Source organism: Ascaphus truei, chromosome 12, assembly GCF_040206685.1.
Source record: "Ascaphus truei isolate aAscTru1 chromosome 12, aAscTru1.hap1, whole genome shotgun sequence".
NCBI lineage: Eukaryota > Metazoa > Chordata > Amphibia > Anura > Ascaphidae > Ascaphus > Ascaphus truei.
In genome coordinates this window covers 52796681-52817229 of record NC_134494.1, presented here as the reverse complement: position 1 = coordinate 52817229, position 20549 = coordinate 52796681, and the positions used below count along the sequence as shown (strand labels likewise).

At 42.4% G+C, this 20549-nt stretch overlaps 1 protein-coding gene across 14 annotated transcripts in view; it reads right to left on the bottom strand.

The window, feature by feature from the left end:
• The window catches only part of SOX6 (SRY-box transcription factor 6), a 561724-nt gene that overhangs the window by 457528 nt on the left and 83647 nt on the right, over positions 1 to 20549 (bottom strand). For 13 of the 14 annotated variants that reach the window (XM_075567743.1, XM_075567736.1, XM_075567734.1 and 10 more), the window contains one exon: positions 19046 to 19116. The exons of the other annotated variant lie outside the window; for it this stretch is intronic. The gene's annotated coding sequence lies outside the window, so the exon portion shown is untranslated. The remainder of the gene's footprint in view (positions 1 to 19045; positions 19117 to 20549) is intronic. 14 annotated transcript variants of the gene reach the window in all.

Sequence of the window (20549 nt, the reverse complement as noted above, 5' to 3'; positions counted from 1 at the left end):
AAATTATATACAGTTGTTGCCAACATTACGGCACCCGCTAGCGCGGAAATGTTGTTAAGATACAAAGAAAAGAAAACCCATGTTAAATTGCACCAGATGGCACGTTATTTTGCTTGCCTCAACATTTGTTTTCATGTCAAATATCGCTTTATATGGTACGGCCCCTTTGACGCAATGCAATAACATTGTCTACATACGTATATTATGCAGGGAGCACCAATGCAATCCATTAACCTGGCAGGAAATGCAGTAAACTTTCATTGTACACAAGAAGTGCATTTGATTATAAGAATGTGAGGATGCTTTAATTATCGATGCCATTTCTTATGCTTTGATTTCTTTTTGTATGCGATGAGCAGGTGGAGCTTAGGAAATTTCCACCTCAAACCCCCACTTCAATTATGGTTTAAAAGTGATCAAATGTAATTTACATATCTTCACGTTCTCATCACCTCTTTGTTCCTAATTATACCAGGATATATTGTTGTGTTTCCAAGCGGTATCCTGTTTACATGGTATAATAAGGAAGATCTATCTGATTTCAATAAAGTATACATCTATATATATATATATATGTATATATATATATATATATATATATATATATATATATATATATATATATACATACAAACACACACACACACACACACACGTACATTATTTGGCAGGAGTCCCAAAAACACAAGTCCGTTAAAAGGCAAATGTTGAACATTGAGGAATTGTAGGTGACAGAGTTAACATTCATTTAAACAACATTATCATTAATTGTAATAAGTTTATCAGATCTAATTAACACTGTTGATACATAAATTACATTGGCTTCCAGGGCATACCTAGGTGGCATGAATAGACGTGAAAATATCATGATATATTTATAACTGTGAAATAAATGTAAGAGTAAAATTGATTTTAAGTGATTGCAGAGGTCAAAACATTTGATTTGTTTAACAAGAATTGACACAGGTGGAGACAATTTTTTTATATGAGCTGAATTAAAAGCATTACATAAATATTTGTATGCAAGTAGGAATGTACTGCTATTTTATACACAAAAATATGATTTATACATAATGTAAGTACATCTCACATATAGTATGTCTATAATAAAGCCCTGATCACCATTTTTCTAACTTTTCTAATTAGCTGAGAGCTTTTAGTATCGGCCAATACAACAAAATAAATGAAACACTTACCTATGAATGTCCTACTTATAACCAACTTGGTCACAGATATATACAATGCAAGGACATCATATTAACCATTTAAACTTTAGTCATTACCTTTTAAAATTAGGTAAACTACTTGCTTTTTCTCCTCTTGTGTAGATACATTATTTATGCAACGTCCCACTATCAAATACTCTACAGTATGATTGGGGAGAAAAAAGTGTACTAGACTATAAAAATAGTGTTTGTATATGTATCATTTGGACATATACACAATAATGGGTATATTCACTCAAGTGTAATATCCATTAAAGCTTCTTAACGACCATTCACTTGGTTTGTCATTGATTGTACATAACTCTGTGACATAAAAATGTGTATGTATAGATGTGTATCATCAGCCCACCACCCCATAGCTGTGTGACTCGGTAAATCTTCCCTTGTCTCCACTAAATTCAAGCACAAGGCCACTTGGTTGCAGTTTCCTCTCCAATGTAAAAATGATATATTTATATATACATATATGCACACACACACACACACACACACACACACACACACGCACGCACGCACGCACGCACACACAACTATTCCAGCTAAGATCAGGAAAACTCTTGATGGCTCCACTTTGAATTTCCACCTTGTGATTGCTTAGGGGTAGCAAAGCACGTTAAGCAAATAGCAGATAGCTATGGCAAGCTAAAGCTTTTTATCATACTCAATTTAGTAACACTCCTAATTAAATACGTATGTATATAGACATATATATGTACACACACACACTTATTTACACAATGTAATTCAGAAAGGAACGTTTTGCATTAATTAGAAATGAATATGTAAACATTTCTGACACATGTATACAGGAGAAATGCAATAAATAGCATAACTATATAGACGTAGAACATGAACCATATGTTAACACATTTACATAAAACTGCGGACCTGCAGCATTCCAAAGAGAAACTTGCCACCTTTGTAAGTATGTCAAAGGTTGATTTACTACGCTGATGATGAAGTCAAGACCTCTCATGCACCTGAGACCTTTAGGATGATTCATAAATGTTATGCCACAAAAGCCTTTCCTCTTTACTGATTGATTTCAACAGCTTGCTCCAAATGCTTCGAGCTGATTGATTTTCACAACCGACATTTCTATCTGGGGAGCACCGAATGCCTCACGTCTTTCACAACAGATATTGTCCCCATCATTTTTTCCACTGTGTTTTTTCACTTAAACCTGTTAATCATAATGTATAATTAAGTTAACACGCGAGACCTGCCAGGGCCCTTCTATAAAGTGTAAACCTGGTTTGGCGCCCAACTGGAAGGCCAGATTTCATCCAAGAACACAGTTTGGAAAGAGTCACACAACAACAATACAAGAAATAGTATAGACAGTACTAACATGGCGACCGTCTTGAAGGAGAAGGATGATAAAGAAAAAGTGGGGCGGGTAAGCTGCCAAATAAGTAGCGAATTAATTTCTGTAAAGTACTCCAATATTACAAAGGTGTGTTGAAAGGTGTCTGCTCATGTTTCAAATTAAACGCACTGCTGGTCAACATTAGCACCTCTGCTTTGAACAGCAGCCATTTGCCTGTAACACTTCAGGGGCTGGCAAAAACGGATTGCCGTTCACACTGGAATAATTAGAACATGTCAGGAAGAATTAATTTCCTCATTTTTCAAAAGGATACACAGAAATTAGCATGTTATTATATGACAGGGTCCCTTGGAGAATTGTATTAAATTTAATTTCTAGCGCGGCCCACACAACAAATTAAAGTCATAAATAAGATGGAAAGAAGCAGGACGCAGAGCATATGTTTATGGCAATGAGTGAAGCCAAGGGACCGGAAACAACTATCTTCATTTCATTTTATTTAAATCAGGCAGACACTGTGTGTCTGAATGACAGCACTTGTTAATGGGGCTGTGATTGTAGGCTCTGTGATTTTAAAAGGCAGACAATCTTAGTCAGTATTTATAATTCTGCAAATCATTTAGTGTACAGAGATATTGGTTTCAAATGTTTAATCTTCAGGCCTTGCGGGAAAAAAATGGGCAGATTAAAAAAAACATTTTTACTTAACAGAATACACATTTATTGTAGCCCAATGGATACAGAAATATCAGGTGTTTTGCTGCTTGTAAAATCTTTGCGTAATCGCAGGTGCAGTATTGCCAGGAGTAAATTACATTTGGTGATTCCTATCCAGTACTTGCCTAGCCCTAATGGCTGTGAATTCTGCCTTACAATAGTTTCTATTTGGAAAATACCGACCGAGAACTGGACAGAGATAAAAACTCATCTAGTTACATAGTACTCTCGATGTTGTTGTACAGGAACCTTCAGTCCCTCCAGGTCCTGTTTATATAAATGTATTTGACAGTGACTACATTAAAGACAATATTTTAGTGGCCTTTCATCGCCCTAACGACGTACCTAGTATGGCACTGGCCCGGTCAGTTTCAGTCCTAACATGGACTATCATCGAGAAAATTCATCATGTCTACTGGAGTGCCGGTTTCTACTTTCTATACATTCAACTATATTTCTACTTGGGGGATTCCCGAGCACCCTTGGCAACCTCACGGTTATTGTGAGTGCACCTACTTTTATCCCACAAGCCTGGTCATTCCAGGTACATTATGGTTTAACTACTTGTTTTCTCGGGACCATTGGAGTGGTGAGCACAATGGAAAATGGAAGAGGAGTCCCACCTCAGTTCGGTCTTCATTACTTAGTGGCCATGTGACCACTACCAAAGCTATTTCATGGTCGGACATTGTGGTGCTACCGGAATCCATAACCTGAAGGGGAGGGGATTACATTGCAAGCAAAACTGTTTTATACACAATTTAATAAATCGTAGAACGATTGAATCTTGAAGAAGCAGAAAGGAAGAGAGAAAAACACAGAGAAAATAAAGTAAAAGAGAGAAAGGCATGAGGGGGAGGAGAGAGAGAGAGAGAGAGAGAGAGAGAGAGAGAGAGAGAGAGAGAGAGAGAGAGAGAGAGAAAAGAGGGGGAGAAGAGAGACAGACATGAGGGAGAAGGGAAGGAAAAGGGAAAGAGATGCTGGGAAAAGAAACATCATATTGTTAGAGAGAAGAGGACAAAGGGCAAAATACAAAGAGAAAAAAGACACAAGGGGAAAATAAGATAAATACATGAGAGGAGAATAGAGAGGAATGAGATGAACTGTGTAAAAAGAGAGATACTTGTAAGGGGAGAGGAGAGAGACAGACATGCTGGGGGGGAGAGAGAGACACACATGCTGGGGGGGGAGGAGAGAGCGCAGACATACTGGGGGGAGGGGAGAGATAGGCATGCTGGGGGGGAGGAGAGAGACAGACATGCTGGGGGGGAGGAGAGAGACAGACATGCTGGGGGGGAGAGTAGAGAGACACACATGCTGGGGGGAGAGGAGAGAGACAGATATGCTGGGGGGGGTGAGGAGAGAGAGATAGACATGCTGGGGGGAGAGGAGAGAGAGACAGACATGCTGGGGGGAAGAGGAGAGAGAGACAGACATTCTGGGGGGAAGAGGAGAGAGACAGACATGCTGCGGGAGAGAGAGAGAGACAGACATGCTGCGGGGGAGAGAGAGACAGAAATACATGCTGGGGGAGAGGAGAGAGACAGACATGCTGGGGGGAGAGGAGAGAGACAGACATGATGGGGGGGGAGAGGAGAGAGACAGACAGACATGCTGGGGGGAGAGGAGAGAGACAGACATGCTGGGGGAGAGGAGAGACACAGACATGCTGGGGGGGGGAGAGGAGAGAGACAGACATGCTGGGGGGAGGAGAGAGACAGACATACTGGGGGGGAGAGGAGAGATAGGCATGCTGGGGGGGAGGAGAGAGACAGACATGCTGGGGGGGAGGAGAGAGACAGACATGCTGGGGGGGAGGAGAGAGACAGACATGCTGGGGGGAGGAGAGAGACAGGCATGCTGGGGGTAAGAGAAGAAGACAGACATTCTGCAGGAGAGAGAAGAGAGACATGCTGGGGGGAGAGGAGAGACACAAACATGCTGGGGGGGAGAGGAGAGAGACAGACATGTTGGGGGGGAGGAGAGAGACAGACATACTGGGGGGGAGGGGAGAGATAGGCATGCTGGGGGGGAGGAGAGAGACAGACATGCTGGGGGGAGGAGAGAGACAGACATGCTGGGGGGGGAGGAGAGAGACAGACATGCTGGGGGGGAGAGAGACAGACATGCTGGGGGTAAGAGAAGAAGACAGACATGCTGCGGGAGAGAGAAGAAAGACATGCTCGGGGGGGAGAGGCGAGAAATACATGAGAGGAGGAGAGAGCAGAGACACAAAAGGGGAGAAGATGGAATGGCAAAGGGTGTGTGAGAGAGACAAAGGGGAAAAGGAGAGAGACATGAGGGGGAGTGAGGAACAAAGAGGCATGATGGGGCAAAGCAGACAATGTGATTATGTAGTAACATTTGATGGGGCCTCATTCTTCAAGTTTATCCTGAGCCCCCAATAGTCTGTTGGTGGCCCTGCCTAGAGACTTCACATGGGCTTTTGCTAATAAGTACAGTGTACTGCTTCTGAAGGTGCCACTCATAGGGAATTTTGTGATACATTTTGTACTGCATTTCCATGATTACCCAACGTATGACACCAATCCAAACTGGACTGCATACAATACAGCTTTGTGGCAGGGTGTGAAGTAATAGGAGGGAGGAAAAATGAACAACAGGGCTAAAGTAATAGGAATTTCCTGCTACATGAGCTCCAGGGAGTTAATCTTGGTTAGTCCTTGACAGTATGATTCCTGACATCACCAGTCAAAAAAAATAAGGTGGGTGTATTATATGCATTAGTAACTGAACCCCTATCAGTCAGTTTTCAGTCATACATAGATTGCCTTGAGAGGTTACACAAAAAGATCTGCTGCTTTATCTGCTTCTAACTACACAGCACAGTTGGTTGTGTGATAGCTTTTTTGAGTCAACATGTCATTTCCAGCTTTCAGATCTCCTGGGATAGCAAGGATGGGCCTGTCACTCTGGTCTATAGTCAGACGACATATCTCTATCTGGATTTTTTTAGGCCACTGGAAAGCCAGAGGTTTGTGCTAACTACAAGAGTCTTAGTTTTATTGGCCAAGGGTAGCACATTAAAGATTGACCCTACATTTGGGAGGATAAAGGGATCATAGCTGCTCTGCTGAACTTTTCTCTGCATGCTGCATCCAAAACTGCATGTAATACCGCAGACAGCACTTTTATTTTCTCCCAGAGAGTGCTTTTTTTGCTTTAATTATCTGTTCAATATAAACAAGCTCTCCAGTTATAGGGCCGACAGATAATTGACACACAAGCACAGCCTGTCTTCTGACCTTCGTGAAAATACTGACAATCACACAGGGATTCTCACTATTACTCAAATAACATAAGAAAACAGTCGACCCCAGCACACTACAATATTATCAATAATATATGACTCTTGCAATATAAAATATTAATATTTGAACAGGATTTAATATCTTCTACTGTTTTAGTCACTACAGCTTAAAACGGTATGTGCTGTGCCCATTACAGGCTAAAAAAAAGGCTTTTCTGTCCAACACCGTTCAGTTTAAAACAATTAATTAACTTTATTCTGTCATTTGACTTAAAGAAAAGCCGTGGTGATTTGTAGAAGTCCCTACCCCTCTCTGGAAGGTGAACCCACAACAAAGAATATAGGTACATATAGGTGCCTTGAAACTCCACAAATCTACTTCTCATTAGTTGCATGAAACACACTTACCACAACTGCAATGCAAATTAGTCCCTTTAAGATATTGTTTTAATTGTTGCCGTATTTTTTTGTTTTAAATAAAGCTTTTATTCTGCTGTATTTGCGTGAAGGCATTGTATTTACTTGTGCTTAGCATTGGTTGCCATTCTACCGTGACTAATGACCGTATCGTACAAAGTGGAATACACGTTATTCCAAAAAACAAATAAAAAGTGACTGTATGGGTTCTAGTGCCATGTTACTTTAGCAGTCATTACAGATAAATATACATATATGCGCGCGGGCGTGTATATATATATATATATATGTCATACTTTATATATGTTATGGTCTGTATATACAGTGGTGAGAAAAAGAAAGTACACCCTCTTTGAGTTCCATGGTTTTACATATCAGGACATAATAACAATCATCTGTTCCTTAGCAGGTCTTAAAATTAGGTAAATACAACCTCAGATGATTTTTAAAAAAAAGGGGGAAACAGGTAACGGGTACCCGGCCAAAATCAATGGTTCTACCTGGCCGGGTACCCGGTTTGACACTTACCTGCAGGGTGGCGGCAACCCTGCTGCCCGCCCCAACAGTGAGCCTCTGCTCCTGCCCGCCGCCCGCCCCAACAGTGAGCCTCTGCTCCTGCCCACAACCCGCCCCAACAGTGAGCCTCTGCTCTCGCCCGACACCCACCCCACCCCACCCATCCCAACAGCCTCCCGCCCCAACAGTGAGCCTCTGCTCCTGCCCGCCGCCCGCCCCAACAGTGAGCCTCTGCTCCTGCCCGCCGCCCGCCCCAACAGTGAGCCTCTGCTCCTGCCCGCCGCCCGCCCCAACAGTGAGCCTCTGCTCCTGCCCGCCGCCCGCCCCAACAGTGAGCCTCTGCTCCTGCCCACAACCCGCCCCAACAGTGAGCCTCTGCTCCTGCCTGCCGCCCGCCCCAACAGTGAGCCTCTGCTCCTGCCCGCCGCCCGCCCCAACAGTGAGCCTCTGCTCCTGCACACAACCCGCCCCAACAGTGAGCCTCTGCTCCTGCCCGCCGCCCGACCCAACAGTGAGCCTCTGCTCCTGCACACAACCCGCCCCAACAGTGAGCCTCTGCTCTCGCCCGACACCCACCCCACCCCACCCATCCCAACAGCCTCCCGCCCCAACAGTGAGCCTCTGCTCCTGCCCGCCGCCCGCCACAACAGTGAGCCTCTGCTCCCGCCCGCCCCTACAGTGAGCCTCTGCTCCCGCCCGCTGCCCCAATAGTGAGCCCCTGCTCCTGCCCGCTGTCCCAACAGTGAGCCTCAGCTCCCGCCCGCCGCCCCAACAGTGAGCCTCTGCTCCCACCCGCTGCCCCAACAGTGAGCCTCTGCTCGCTCCCTCCCGCCACACGCCCCAACAGTGGGCCTCTGCTCCCGCCCGCTGCCCCAACAGTGAGCCTCTGCTCGCTCCCTCCCGCCACCCGCCCTAACAGTGAGCTTCTGCTCGCTCCCTCCCGCCGCTCCTCCTCTGCTCCCGCCCGCCCCACCTCCGCCCCTCCCACCCCACCTCCACCCAACCTCCGCTCGCCCCACCTCCGCTCCCGCCCATTCCACTTCCGCCCACTCCCGCCCCACCTCCACTCCCGCCCGCTCCCGCCTGCCCCACCTCTGCTCCCGCCCACTCCACTTCCGCCCACTCCCACCCCACCTCTGCTCCCGCCCCACCTCCGCTCCTGCCTGCCCCACCTCCGCTCCCGCCCCCACCTCCACTCCCGCCCACTCCCGCCTGCCCCACCTCCGCTCCCGCCCACTCCTCCTTCGCACCTCCTCTGCTCCTGTCCCTTCCCGCCCACTCCGCCTCCGCTCCCGCCTGCCCCCACCTCCGCTCCCGCCTGCCCCACTTCTGCTCCTCCCCGCAACCCCGCTCCCGCCCACTCCTCCGCACCTCCTCCCCCGCCCGCTCCTCTTCCCCCGCCCACTTCTCCTCCGCACCTCCTCCCCCGCCCTCTCCTCCTCCCCGCCCGCTCCTCCTCCGCACCTCCTCCCCCGCCCACTCCTCCCTGTCCGCTCCTCCTCCCCCGCCCGCTCCTCCTCCATACCTCCTCCCTGCCCGCTCCTCCTCTGCCGCCCGCTCATCCTCCGCACCTCCTCCCCTGTCCGCTCCTCCTCCCCGCTCGCTCCTCCTCCGCACTTTCTGCCCCGCCCGCTCCTCCGCACCTCCTCCCCCACCTGATCCTCCTCCGCACCTCCCCCCTGCTCCTCCTCCGCACCTCTTCCCCCACCTGCTCCTCCTCCGCACCTCCCACCTCCTGCCCGCCCCACATTCGCTCCTGCTCGCTCCACCCCCACTCCTCCTCCGGTCCCGCCCTCCCCACCTCCGCTCGCCCCACCTCCGCTCATCCCACCTCTGCTCCTGCCCGCCTCACCTCCACTCCTGCCCGCCCCACCTCCGCTCACCCCTCCTCCGCTCCTGCCTGCCCCACCTCCGCTCGCCCCACCTCCACTCCTGCCCACCCCACCTCCGCTCACTCCACCACCGCTCCTGCCTGCCCCACCTCCGCTCGCCCCTCCTCCGCTCACCCCACCTCCACTCCTGCCCGCCCCACCTCCGCTCGCCCCTCCTCCGCTCCTGCCTGCCCCACCTCCGCTCGTCCCTCCTCCACTCCTACCTGCCCCACCTCCACTCCTCCTCCGCCCCATCTCCGCTCCCCCCACCTCAGCTCCTGCCCACCCCACCTCCACTCCTCCTCCGCCCCACCTCCGCTCCCTCTTAAGTTGAAGGCACGGTTACCGAGTCACCCAATAAAGACAAAGGATAGTCCAAAAAGGGACTTTGGTTCGTCTTCCCCAGAAAATCCCCTTTGCGTCAACAGGGATTTTCAGTCAAAAAGCGACCGAGCACACCCTTCAGACTATACAGAATTACTCCCAAAGCGCATTATATTTGTGTACATCTGAATTCCAGAAAACTGGGAATTATTACGTTTCATTTTATTGTTTGAATTCTACATATAAGTGGATGGGCCATGCATGTAGGGACTTTGTATTCGTCCAGTATTAGCTATGGCTAGTTGGGATCCATCTTAAGAAAGAAGAAGTGTTGTGTTTGTTCTGAAAGCGCTGCCGTGGCGTGACAGAGCACTTCCTTTGGTGCGCAAAACGTGTAATAATGCGACAACCATAACACAGATTTCATACTCCAAGGTCACCGCATTACCACACCCATCACAATCATTGCATGTTGGAGAAAAGTTCCTCATTTAAATCATTAATGAATTTAACAAGATTTTATGTTATGCATTGCACAGCTGCAAAGAGCATATATTAATTGGTTCTTTCTCTGTTAATTTGGCTGTTGACAATACTAGAAAGATATAATTTCTCGACACAACATTGCTACTTACTCAACATATAAATAATGATTTAATATTATGTTTTTGGTGAGCTAGCTAAATAATATGAACTCTTATCATAGTAAAATTCATGATTTAGTAACAAAGAGTGCTGCTGTCTTTCTGATAATTTGGAGAGTCCCTGGGAGACTTGCTAATCATAGGCTCCACACACAATCAGAGTGCCAGGCCTATCATGGGTCAGCATGCTAGTACCTTAGGGGCTAGATGTTTATAGATACTGTACATTAATAGACAGTGGAACTTATTAATTTCCACACATTCTGAACATGATGCTGCACCTCTATCTCAACACATCTTCTAGGATCGAGATGTGTTGGGCTTGATGGGAAATTTCAGTAAATGCCTTCTTGTTTGTGAGCTGATTTTCTTCTATGCTAAAATTATCCATCTGGCACCTTGCACTAAATTGCCAATATATATTTCAAGAATTATTTTAGCAAATCCATTGAATAGCTAGGGGTTATTCTCATTAAAAACCAAAATGACATGGTTTAATTAGTTGTAAATAAGAGAAATGAATTAAATAAGCCCTCTACCCTTTTGGGTGCTATGTTGTGAATTCCATCTGTTGGCAATTGTCTAACGCAGCTAAAAATGTTGGTAAAGATCAGAGAATGACAAACAGGTCCCTTTTAAATAAATATCTTATTAGTTGAGTGAAGTACACTGACAAAGAATAATTTATGCTTATTCAAACTGCTCTCGACATCTTCAGGTGTTTCCAAATGAGCTCACAGAAGAGTGATTAAATGCATCTGATAACAAGCCACACATTGCTGAAATTACTTACCGCCTCATTTTATGATTAATTAAACATGTAGATTAAAGTTGCAAAAGAATTTAGATTAATGAGCAAGTTAAGTCTTGCTGATATAAGTGAATTGGGAATTGGATGCTCTGTGGAACTTTATAAACATGCATTTTATAATGAGTAAGACAAGGCTACATGTTGAATCCTGGCCACGAGGGCCTTTGACGATGCAGTCTTTTTTAACATGGTTTGACAGCTTTCAAATAACATCCTATTGCAGGCTTTAAACTTTGTGTATTGCTGTAAAACAGAAGACGACATGGCGCGCGTATTAGCACTAACACTATTGCGAAGCTCTCCAAGGTAATGACCCCCTGTAACAGCAGCTGTTCGGAATAATTACAAGCTCAATTGTTATTTTAATCTTGGATGTTTTCCTGGTTAAATGCAGTTATGTAACTCAGATTACACCCAGTTCACCTCCAAAAATCCCAATAAAACGCTGCTTGTTAAATATAACCAATACGTTTTATTTGATTATTGAGTAACACAGAAGGTGGACCCATTTAACAATGTATAGGTCATAAGTTTCTCGGAGCAGGGACCTTATTACCTATTGCTTCATTATGTTTTACGTTGTATAGATTTTATTTTACTTCTTGGCGCCAAATAAAAGATAATGATGTGTTGGAGTTTCTGTAGTATAAAATCATTCAGCTATTGAACACCCTCTCTCATATTTTTCTTTGCAGTATTAGATTTGCTTTCCAGATTTTTACGTTTAGTTCAGCTTCAAACAGCACAAAAATAAATACTAAAGTATGCACAATAATAAGAACTTCTGTTAGTCCCATATCCAAACATGGAAAAGGATGCGTCTTATATTTCTTTCCTAATTTAACAACATGTCAATATTGTTCTCTAGATCTCTGAGAGCGAAGGAGTTAAGTATATCATGCATTCCAAGGGATCACTTGGAATATGATGGAATAGCGCGCAAAGGAGAAGTGGAATCCCAACGATGACAGAGGTAATAAATTACAGTCATTAACCTAACATGCTTATCATATGGACATTATTACTGTACCTGCCACAAATCTCTAGTTAGGAGCTGTAGCTTTTTTTTTTTTTTTACAATTAACAAGTACAATCCATTATACTCTGAATTAAAATGAAATAGCACGTTCTCTCCCCCCCCCCCTCCGCCCCCTAGTGATACAAAAATGTGGTTAGTGCTATTAAAGAAACCCTTTAACCATTTCCTATTATACAAAAGTTATTAGCTGATTTGCTTCCTAATTTATCTATCTATTAGATCCTCAGGGGGGTAAAGGTCCTGGAAAGAGCATATTATAGATATATATATTACACAATACTATAATACACAATACTGGGACGGCAGGGGCAGCAGGGCCCAGCATAATAAAGGTTAAGCCCGCTCATAGTCACGATGGCATCCCAGTGTACCAGTGTACCAGTGTAAAACGGTAGCCTTTTTCACGAGTTAAGCTACGTTAGCTATTATGCATCTGTGTATTTCTGTTTGACCCATTGTGTGCTTGGGCCACTATCAAAGTTTGAGGATACAATGGGAAGGGTGAGCACTCCTGCTGGGGAAGTACATACTCTAAAAGCAGAGCATTGTTCTCTCCCCAGCAGCACATCTAATTTGAAACCAAGGCCTGGGTCCTAGCCCTGTTGGCTCGATTCCCAGTGGTTAGTTCCAATTTCCTATGCTTCAGAAGCCCCATCCATAGAGGCTGTCACCATTCATGGCACTGATTAGTCCGTTTGGTCGAACCCCCAGTTCCGCAGAGAAAAGGTCTCGGCTGATTGGTCGGCACCCCGTTCTTCATGATTTCAGATGGAGCTATGGTCCTATACAAGTCTATGCCAAATCAGGGTTCCACCGTTGTTCATGGTTAAACTCGGTGTCTAGAGGCCAATTGGAAAGTGAACTGTGGACCAGCGGCGTTCAGCCTGGATTACTTTGATTGACGAATGGACAGGTAAGCTTGCTCCAGCAGCGCCCTGCACCTAGTGAGCCAAGAGTACCCCGAGTTTGTGGTGAGTTTTGCTGTGTTTTGTACTGTGTGTTGGCTCCGGCCAGAATAAACCTTCATTTATTTAACCATCTCCTTCTGCCTGGTGTTTGCAATCCCGGTGTAAAGTCTCATGCAGCAACGGGGTCTACAGTTCATTTTTGACTAAAGAGGAAGGACATGTAAATTAATTAATTCAACCTCTGTAAAACAGGAGGTAATGGGGGAGAAATATGTAGTTCTTTGTGGTTTGAGCTAGTTACATAGTAAATGAGGTTGAAAAAAAGATGTACGTTCATCATGTTCAACCTGTGCTAAATTTAGACGACAGATACTTTATCCTTTATTTGTACTTATCGTATATTGAACCAGAGGAAGGCAAACAAAAAAAACCCCAGTGAAACCTCATCTAATGATAGCTCAAAAAGGAAAAATAAATTAGTTCCTGGCTCCAAATATTGGCAATCAGATTACTCCCAGGATCAACATCCTTCCCATGTTTACTTTTTGGTATATGCCTGTATACCTTTCCTTTCTAAAAAGATGTCCAACCTTTTTTTTTAACATATCTATTGTATCTGCCATCACAGTCTCCATGGGTAATGAATTCCACATTTTAACTGCCTTTACTGTAAAGAACCCTTTCCTTTGTTGCTGGTGAAATCTCCTTTCCTCCAATGTTAAGGTATGACACTGTGTCGTTGGGATGAATAGTTCTTTTGAAAGTTCCTTGTATTGTCAGCGAAATATATTTGTATATAGTTATCATATCCCCTCTTAGATGCCTCTTTCTAATATAAACAAATCTAATTTAGCTAGCCTCTCCTCATAAGTCAGATTTTCGATCCCCTTTATTAATTTGGTGGTTCTTCTGTGCACTTATTGTTGTTCCATAATGTATTTTCTATGGAGTGGTGCCCATAACAACCATAATCAAGGTGTGATCTAACTAATGCTTTATAGAAGGACATAATTACGGTTACTTCCCTTCCATCCGTTCCCCACTTAACACAAGATAAGATCTTATTTGCCTTTGCAGCTACTGCCTGACTTTGGGCACTATTGCTAAGCCTGCTGTCTACAAGCACTCCTAAATCCTTCTCCATCAAGGATTCTCATTTATCTCCAGTTAATTTGTAAATTGCCTGTTTAGTAATAGCAGATGAGCTGTTACTCAGGCCAAACAGCCTCAGTTTGATTATTGTTCAAACTACTCTTGGTTTAATTACCATGCCTCAAGACTACCTGAAACTGACAGTCCGTTTGAGGGAGTATAGGGCACCAGCAACTTGGTTCTGCACAAGGTATAAAAACATGACGGGTTCGACGGGCTTTGGTTGTTCTAACCGTTCAACTGTATATTTAAAAGTGGCTGAGTAAGTGGCTCTGTTTCTTTAGTTCTAAGGCCCAGCTTGTTAGGCTTATTCATATTCAAGTTGTTGTGCAAACGTGACAGCTGCTGATGCACTGATACAAAGCCCCTATTCTATGCTGCATGTTAAAAGCTTTCCCATGTTTAGCTAAATTGAATTACAGGATGCCGTGAGAGTAGTCTAAATTAAAAGGGGCATTCAAGTTAAACTCTTGTTAAAGTGGAGCTGGCGTGCAAACATGAATGGGATTTATTATACCTTGTAAGATAACAAAAAATCCCTCTCCAACCTTGAAATATAAAATTTTAGTAAGCAGTGGAAAAAAATGCTGCGGAACATTCGTAAGGGGCGAAAAAAATGTGTTAATTTCTCATGATATCAAGTTTCCTCCATTCCTGTGAAAAAATGAAATGGAATCCTTATGGTGCACACACAAACTAAAACCTGTGTTAACCATCATATAAACGTTGTTACAATACAGATATTATCAGCCAAAAGAGGGAATCGTACATGGGAAACCATGAACCAGTGAGAACTCGCAGATCTTTGTTGGGTGAAAGCTCTTAGTAATGAGTGTGTTTGGTAGGCCCCAGATACCATTGGATTTGAGAGTATCTGAATTGTACAGAGGGAGACATTACCCTGTTTCGGGCTATTCTTTTTTCACACATTTGTCCAAACTTGTAACTTCAAAACTTTTGCTATTTTTTAACTTTTTTTTTTAGAACTTTTTTCACAACTCTTTAAGAAATTACATGAATGGCGTTTAAAAAAAAAATTCAGTTACCTTAATTTCAATTCAAGTTAGAGCGAAAGAAAAAGAAAAACGCTGTTTTTCGCAGCGAATCCTCCGTTTGGCAAAAAAATCCATTTCCCCCCCTATTTCATTGTATATAGAACATGCAGTACAAAGATATTATATTACGGAAAACTGGGTTCTTTTTAAACTTTGTGTTTTTTTTTAACCTGTTACTTTGTATTAACTATTCCTTCAAAAACATTTTATTGTATTTTGAAACTTCTGGTTTACATCACCTCTGTATATTCTTTTTATTAAAATAAAAATACGGTCTGATATATGATATAATTTAAACAGAAAAGTAATGTAGTGTTCATAAACAAAAACAATGAAGATGACGAACGTGGGCTATGGCGATTGTCCACAAACATGCCATTTTCCTGGAGTTGTGGAACAATGAAAAAACCCATGATTCCCACTTGAATTTTGTCCCTTCCATATTAACGCTCTTAACAGAGCTGGTTAATTTGTGTTTGAACAAACAAAGATTTCTTCCTCTATTGCACATAATTATACTTTTTTTTTTCTTCTTCTTCCACATAATTCATAGAGATCTAAACATTCAGTTTCAACTCCCACCCATTTCTATTCATGTAAATTAGACATTTCACTTTATAAATCAGAAAGATTGACAGAGCAAAACATTCAATATGAGATTTTCCATGACTGGGGATTCTCAAATCTGTGTGGAGTTTCTATTACTCAACAATTGCAAAAGTGTAGCAAGCACGACAAGGAGGAGGCTGCTGTTGCATTAATGGACGTAATGTTTCCAATTCAAATTGTCCACCTACTTATTTGGCTGTGTAATGTTAGGAAAATAATTACAATGTGCAGTTACAACTGAAAGGCACTTTATAAGTCGAAGAATAGCAGTGAATGAGTGGACAAAGCTTTTCATCACTTTCCTCTCATTTATAATGCAACACAAACTGCCATCATGCCAGAGAAGGGGCTCTCCAGATTAGATTGGTAGATATAAATATAGATACATGGGTAAATCTTTGTATTGTTTGTTCATAAATTATGGTTTAAAAGAGTTTTATGCTGGCTAGATATTTTTTTTTCAACTATTCCTTAACTTAATTTACATCCAGAATAGTGATCCGATTCTATGTGATTTGCATAAACAGCATTTCCACAAGCATCCTGTATTTTTTATTGAAATATTCTAAAAACAAAAACTTTGGCTCTACAATTCTGGTGTTAAGGCCTTTGCTTCTGGATAACATACAGTAGAATGCATGACAGACCTTTCTTACAATGCTATTGAATTAACGCATCATTTCTGGATAACCTGCAAAATTAAATGAATGATATTTGTACATGTACCTGAAACGTAATCCCATTTCTGCTAGGGAGCAGACATTGATTATTCCTCTCTGGCATTAAAGAGGTTGAGTATATTTAATTATATTATTTTGAATCACCAACAGAAAGTTGTTTACAATGAAACCCATTGGCACAGTTAATCGATGTACTGTAGTGTCAATGCCTTCTAATGGAATTTATATAGAGACAAACAACATAAAAATACATAGAAAGTCACGGAACAGATCATTCTAGTGAAAACATCACTTAGACAAGACTACTACGACATAATTATTTATATATATTAACGGTGAAAGGTATATTTATACATTTAAAGCATGTGTTCATTACAGCTGAAATTCAGAGCGGTATATACTTGAGTTTCCCAAATGAAACACAAATTGTTGCTGATGCTACACATAGGTATATATTTTGGGTGCTTCATCGTCTATCTGATATATTTTCTCATGTTTCAGACACAACTTTAGGATGGAGCTTACTTCTCTGAATACAGTGAATTCCATGTTATTGTGAATTTATTTCACTATGAGAAGACTTCACTCTAAATATAACCCTGTGTTTCTATACTGAGCTCTGCATCACATTAAATTCTCTGCAGCTTGCCTCAGGTTACATGATTTTTGGCATAACAATGAATCAGTTACATCAGCTGACTTATGTTGGACGACGGGTTGTTTCAGGTAACATCTGCTTTTGGTCAAAGCTATAATTGGAACTTTTATAAGGGCTTTTAAACACTGAATCTTTGGCTCTCGAGACGGAGCTGCAGAAGGGTCAGAATACAGTGTCAACCGATAAGAACCCCATTATAGTGTGATTACAAGTTAACCCCTTTATTGCCAGATAATCCAGCAATGCATTGCACAGCAATGTATCGCTGCCTGTCGTGGCAGCAAAGTGGCAACCGAAGCAGTGACAACTACGCTGCCCCTTTTTGATAAGCAGGGTACCAGATGGCAACACCACCAGGGTTCAGAGATACACATTTTGGCCCAGATTTGATAAACCATAAGGTACCTTGTGACCCATTCATATTAATGAACCATAAAGGTGTCTTATTCCTTAGCATCAATTAGTAAATACGGCCTTTCATCTTGTAGCAAGCTTTCATTACTTACCTAGATTAGGTACCTCCCATTGATACTCAGTCAAAGCATTGTTTGAACATGTGGGGAACACTTTAAATTTGGCTATGCTCTTACATTATTCTAGTCGGACATTCCCTCTCCTCATTATTTTTAATTATCTGCATGTTGATATTGTGAAGAGATGAACACATGGTCCACGTGATAGAAAAATTAAACAACGATTAATTATAAGGCTGAGTTATCTGTTCTTTTAGCAGTCATCCAGAAGGGAAGCACAGACTCCAAAATCATATTAAATAAGCAGTGCCACCAACTAAAACATTTTAAGAGAAGTAACCAGGTAAGTAGCATTTTACCCCAGTAATTACCCCAGTACTTATTAGGGGTCTCATACAATTATATAATGTGTGGTGAGGTTGCAGGTGTTCTCCAGTCTTAAGCAAGTCTCCTAAAAGTATAAGTGGCTATGGCTTCCTGTCCTATGGTCCAGTCTTTGGGCTTCTTCACGAATGTCATATCTGCCCACTCATGATTTGGACTGGAGATGTTTCAGTTTCTAGATCAGTCTCACCTCCTACTTAACTAACTAATTCTCTTGACTGCTTGGCCAAATTGAGCTGTACATGAAATACATTCTCACACTCCATCAATCTATGCTTCTCAATGTGACTGCTGGGCACTTCTAATCAATCTTTGAGGAATGTGCCTTTGGCACCTGACCCGAGGACAAGGATTGCATGGACATATGTTAGATCAGGGTACAAGCTATATTGGTCCAGGATGAGAAAGCTTAAGTCAGCACAGAGAAGAGAGACAAAATGAGCTAGGGACAGAGACACAATCAATCAATTTGTGGCGAACAGATGTTGACATCAGTTCTAGAGTAGGATTTTCATGGATTGTATGGCCATATATATTGCTCCATAGCAGGTTGCACTTCTGCTTTATAAGCAGGCTATACATTTTTAAAATGCAGCCTCAAGATTCTGACGTGTACCTAAGCTTAAGCTAAACAAATATGAATATAAAATAAAATACTTTCTCATCAGGAATCAGGGGGAGTCATGTTGTGTTCCTAATATGATTTCAGAGGCAGGAACAGATGTTCATGTTCAGAAAGGGAAATGTTCTCCCACCTCCACAAATGAACATAGCTCCTGATTTGTATAAAACTCTAGACGGTGTAAAATGTAGCAGGTTCTTCATTAAAGTGTGGTGGTAACTTTTGCTGCATAATATTGTGCTATAATAAAGGACCTACAGATTTATTTATTTGTAACTTTTTTTCACTATTACCAAGTCTGTCAAAGTAAGCAAAATAAGAAGTATAATAATACTTACAAATACTCAAGAAAATCAGCCCCAGCACCCAGAAATCACTGGTAAGTTGCTGTTGAATTCATTAAACTGACCTGCAACAAAAAACGGCACGCAACTTAGAAATGAAATGAAGTTTTCCGGGCAAATCGCTAAAAACATACAAATGTTAACGTAACATCATTAGACCATCCGCTACTGTGGGCTAGTATGGTGGGTAATTAGACACTGGAAACAAGAGTAACAAAAAGTCAAGATGGCAGAACAGGTCACACATCATATGTTGGGGCGACTATAAGCCATATATATTAATTTAAGGATGTTTAAAGTTGATAGAGACAACAGCCTCTTTGCATGGTTACAGAGCAACACCGGGTAGGTGTAAAAATACTTTAACATCAAGAGGGTTATTCATTAAAGTGCCACAGTGCAGATCCCACACCACTGCGCAAAAACTCCCACTGATCTTGAAAGAGATTTTGAATGCAGCGCTGCCAATCAGCACCATCACACTTTAATAAATAACCCCCTAAATATCACACCGCAGTAGAATCTGTAAATATGCAGGTAAATGGTGCTATTCTGCATGACACCTTACAGCACATTAAGTGAAGTACATTTATTTATATAATGTTTTACCATGAAGAATACATTGAGAGTTACCTCTCGTTTCCAAGTATGTCCTGGGCACAGAGTTAAGATGACAAATAATACATGGTTACAAATATAGTTACATAAGTGAACAGGGTATACATTATATACAATACGTTGCATGCACAGTTAGAGATAATATATATTATAGACATATGGAGCAGTTACAGACCAGGTTAAAATGTGAGACAGCTTTGGTTTTGAAAGAACTTAGACTGGTGGTGGCTGTGAGAGTCTCCGGTAGATTGTTCCAGTTTTGGGGGCATGGTAAGAGAAGGATTGGCCAGATGATGTCTTCTAGCGCTGGGTCGTATGTTGCAGAATAGCACTGCTTAGTAAATACGGCAAATAATGTTGAAGGGGGTTGGGAAAGATTCTCTAACTATACATGAAACTAATTGCAACCCATCAAGGACTATTGTCACCATCCCAGATAACTCATTTGCACAGTATTTGTTTCCAGGAAGTACCACAAGAGACTATTCTTTCATTGTCCGGCTTTTTACGCCATAGCAACACAGTCCATTATGGCTCCTAAGAAACATCTACACATATTCATGGTCACATGCAGGACGGGTTAAGAAAAAGGACCATTGCTCAGTTTGCTTTAGAGATCAGATTCAAAAAATTGTTTTTCTCTAGATCCCCAGAACCTAATTTCCATTCAAAGTAGCAATCACTATTAACCCTCTTCCTGTCAGAAAGGTCAGCAAGACATTTCTTTGCTGGCAGAAATGTGGTTAAAAGTATCTAGTAAAAATCACTGTGTTGATTGCAGTCACCCATTAGTCTAATTTTTTTTGCTTATCTGACAATATTTCCTAATATTTATAATTTTAAACAGCTCATTGCATTATCATAGTTACCTTACACACAA